Source organism: Notothenia rossii (assembly GCF_949606895.1).
Source record: "Notothenia rossii genome assembly, chromosome: 1".
Lineage (NCBI taxonomy): Eukaryota > Metazoa > Chordata > Actinopteri > Perciformes > Nototheniidae > Notothenia > Notothenia rossii.
In genome coordinates, this window is record NC_136912.1 from 55751944 (window position 1) to 55756350 (window position 4407).

Here is a 4407-nt window from a genome sequence, read left to right on the forward strand (position 1 = left end):
CCAGCCATAACCTCCCTTACGAAAAAACACTATAGTTTTACTATTAAGAATTACTATAGAAATACCACAAAAAACTGCTGTAGTATTTCTATGGTGTTTTGGGACACACTATAGAGAATTACTTTACTAATACTATAGAGTTGGCTGGCTATGGTGATCTTATAGTGAAGTTACAGTTATACTATAGTGTTTCCTGTAGTATTTCTATGGTTTTTCGGCCACTATAGGAAATTACTATAGCTATACTATTGAGTTTTATGTAGTATCACTATAGTGCTTTGACTGCTTTCTTCATTATTTCTATGGTTTTTTGGAACACACTACAGAAAATTACTATAGTAATACTATAGAGTTGGCTATGGTGATCTTATAGTGAATCTATAGTTAATTAGCTTTAATAATGATGTATTCATCCCTATAGTAAGTATGGTATCAACAAATAAAAGTTAGCAGGCAGAGCAGTTTCAATTTGAAAGATAGGGACTTTATTAACAAAATAAAATACATTGTTCACAGAATATGAATACGAATAACTTAAATGTAAACAAATTACAAGAACAATCTCAGGCCTGAAACAAAAATGGTTGGGCAATGAAATTAAGGGAAAAAGTGTCCCAACCTCTATATGCAGTATAAACATATTTCACATTCATATACTTACAACCCATGCCTCTCTACCAAGTCAGAGATGCAAACTCTGACAAGTTTGAGGCTGGTCTTTTCGGTAAGAATGCCATTTTGCAGTTCATCAAATACTTCTGGAATTTTCTTCTCAAGTAGATCAGTTAGGCCATTCAGAAGAACTGGTTCTTGGCTGAACAAAACAATAAGAGCAAGCACAGCACAAAGTAAAGTTCTGGCCTGTGATTTTTTGAAACACAATTTAACAAGCATGGTACATGTATACCTGAGTTTGACAGACTTCTCTTAGGACAGGCTGAAGATCCGGTGCTTCAGAAAAGTGCACTTGGAATCTGTCAAAGTTACTGATTCTCACTTCTATCAACATCTATAAACTCTTTGAAGTCTGTGTTGTATTTTAAAATCCTATCAAGGACAAATCCAAATTCACCTGTTAATTCCAGGAGATGGTTTGTGCTTTGGACACTGTAGATTTTTCTTTTAATTTACTTTTTGCTAGGACTTTAACAGATTCCTGCAGCTCATTCCCGCTTCCTGTAATTATAAGAAAAAGACAAATTCATCCTGATGTTGACTAATCATATTATGCCAGATTAAATTAAATGCCATCATCTATCATCTTCTAGTTAAACCCATTAATACACACCTTATTTAAATTATAAGCAGTATGGTAATTTTAAGTTAATTAACTTCACCCATAAAGACAACTTCTCGAGAAGCACAGAGGAGATTCTGCTCAGCCTCCAGTGGCGTTTTCTCCTGGAGGCTGGGTATTTCTTTATATTTTTTATTTGTATTTAAAAACATCTCTCCGCTGTTGTCAGTGAGTATTTTACAAAGACTGAAACAGCGCCCCTCTAAATTAATGTGTGGTGAAACACAGTATTGCACGCTACACTCACTATACTACACCCGCAGTCCGCTGTGTCAGGGACATGTCAAGGAAAGCCCGCCGGCCAATGGACCACTTTTTTACAGCAATGGCGGATCGTGGAGCCTCTCAATCGTTCCCCGGAAGTTAGCGCCAAGGCTAGCAGCGCAGTAGAGTTGCAGCATAATAGACCGTTCGTGACGGACTTTTGAAAGGTAAGAAGAAGTTTAAAGATTTATATTGCGGATATTATCAGTACATCTGATTCAAATTAACATGTGTATTAAAGGATGTCAGTGGGTTATCCCTAAATTAGTAGATTTAGGGAACGTTTATAGATAACAGATAAAGCTACCGGATCAAGTTAGCAGCACACGTTGAACAGCCTTTTAATTGTAAATTCCATTCTCTTAATGTCATTTCGTCCAACATTGTTGAATTAGAGAAGAGGGGCTTATAAACGGGATTGTATGCGGGGGTGGAGGGAGTTAAATATTAGATAAATATAAAGTTTGGTGCGTGTAAGAGTGAGTGTTTTTAGCAGAGCCATATTGTGTCCTTGTGATTATGTTGATTATTACCTGTCTGTATTATGTTGCAGCTCAGCTGATTTTGGATTGATGTCAAAGGGAGAGGGACTTAAGTGAGAGTGAAAACACAAGGTAAGTTTAATACTACTGTTTTATATAAGTAAGCATACTAAACATGTATTCTATCACTGTATTATATAAGTAATCTTGTTAGTAACCTACTGTATGGCAGGTGGAGGGGCAGTGATGTTACAGGTGGAGGAGCAAGACTGCAAACTCACAAGACAGAGAAATCAAAGTTTGTTCTCCAGAGAAGAGGCTGATTTCACTTCAATTTTTTATTTCATATTTTCTAAAGATGTAGAAATGGCACAAAAAAAAACTTGAGAGGTGTAACCAAGACAACTGTAACAACATGAGTAGAGAGCCACCAAGGTTTTTCAAGTCCCTCTCTCACTCCATTTTGCCAACCCAAACTTCCAGGTACATGACGGGACACCTTGCTTGTTTTTGTTGTTTGCGCTCCTCTGGCTGGGTGCTGGCAGGTGGAGGGCAGTGATGTTGGCAGGTGGAGGGGCAGTGATGTTACGGGTGGAGGGGCAGTGATGTTAGCTGGGTGCTGACAGGTGGAAGAGCAATGTTTAGTCCAAATATTTCCATTGCAACGACTAATGGAAATGATTGCAGCTGTGGATCTGTTTGGGGGTTGCTGGATGTGGTAGCTTGGCTGCTGTTGTTCCTTTTCACCTTTTTGGATTGGCTCTTGCTTCCAAAATGGCCATCTTTTAATTATTATTTTTTTCTGTAATTTCTGATTTGTTTGGCCTCAATTCTCAGCCTCAGCCGTATGAATCTTTTTACGAGTTTTTGTTGTACTCCACAGCATGACGGCAGCCTGCTAGAGAGGGCCTGAGCTTCTTTCTCCAAGACACCCACTGCGTTGGGGACCTGCATGAGGGAGGAACCAGTCTTGGTCCTAAATAGTTCCTCAATCTGGTGAATGAAGTCAAAGGCTTCTTGGGAGGGACGACAAAGAGCACCTGCCTTGAAGTCTTTTAAGTCCACTAACAAGCTGTTGTCACCAGAAGGACTCTCATCATGGTGCTCTGTTGCAATTTTGCATTTTTCACAGATGCTGGCAAACTTGATGATTTTGTGGACAATGTAGCCTGCAAGATGGAAGAGAATACATTTCTCAGTTTTTGTGAGGTCAGGTGCAGCTGCTCTGTTCACCGCCATCAGCTGTTCCACTCTGACTGATGGAGTGATTTTTGGCTCCCCTGTATCCAGGAAGTCTGCCAAAAAGCTACTGTGGTCTTCCTGGTAGCTCCCAGAGCTGATGGTGGTGAGGAACTGCCCCCACAGATATGATTCTCAGTGCATGATGGAATTCCACTGGAGTTGGGACAGGATTTTTAGACCTCACACAGCTGAATGTATTTTCAAGGCAGTCTTGTGTGAACCTTGACGTTAACACAAACCTGTGTCCTTGTGTAAGCATCTCCTCTTGTATGGCCACAATTGATGTTGTTGCCGTTATCACCCCTGTTTGAACAGGCTTCCAACCTCCCTTTTGACCTATCTTTATCCCACGAAACAGATGGACGATGTTCTCGAGGACGGTGATGGCCTTTTGGTACTCCTCCATCTTGAGCCTGCTCAGGGCTGTAATTGGATGGCGAGATGACATGAGATCAAACCAACGATCAACCTGCTCCAGGAACCACGCTGTCGTCAGGTAGGACAGAGGGCGGTTTTCTTGCTGCACCATGTATTTCAGCCCAGCACTTGTAGCCTTACTGAACACATTTAGAGCAAGACCAACCTTCATCTTATCAAAGTGACTTGGCTCGATGGCTGCAGCTGAAAGATGGGGAGCTATTTTTAATGCCATCCCTTCCTGAAAGGTCAATAAGTCCTTAATGGGGACCACAGAAACCTCGTTAGAGGGGAGGTTCTCTCTGTCAACAACATCCTCAGGAATTATGAAGACCTGCCCACGGACAAGGGCACTTTTTAGATTTTTTACCAGATGTGGGACATCGGGCATGAAATAAAGCTGCCTGTCTGGTTTTGCTGGATGTGGCACCGATGTTTTATTTTGGTCCACCCCAAAGGATTTCCACATGGCTCGGTTAGGGCTACCCATGTCGGTGGTGACATCAAGCACATGTAGCCCTATTGATGCTGCCCTCTGTATTATATCAATAATTATTGGCCTGTACTCTGCTCCATTGGTAGAATTGCCAGTGTAATGATATGCCACTACTTGCTTCCACCGTGTTGTGTTTCTAGCCAACATAAACACACAAGCATGTGTTGCCACCCCTGTGTGACCTGGTAAAGTCACATCACTGTACAGTT

General features: G+C 41.0%; 1 long non-coding RNA gene across 1 annotated transcript; it reads right to left on the bottom strand.

The window, feature by feature from the left end:
* Positions 1-462: 462 nt before the first annotated feature.
* Positions 463-1048, bottom strand: LOC307041684. The gene is made up of 2 exons (XR_013808845.1): positions 908-1048; positions 463-814 (listed from the first exon to the last, which is right to left on the bottom strand). It is a non-coding gene; the product is annotated as an uncharacterized lncRNA (long non-coding RNA).
* Between the last annotated feature and the right edge of the window lie 3359 nt (positions 1049-4407).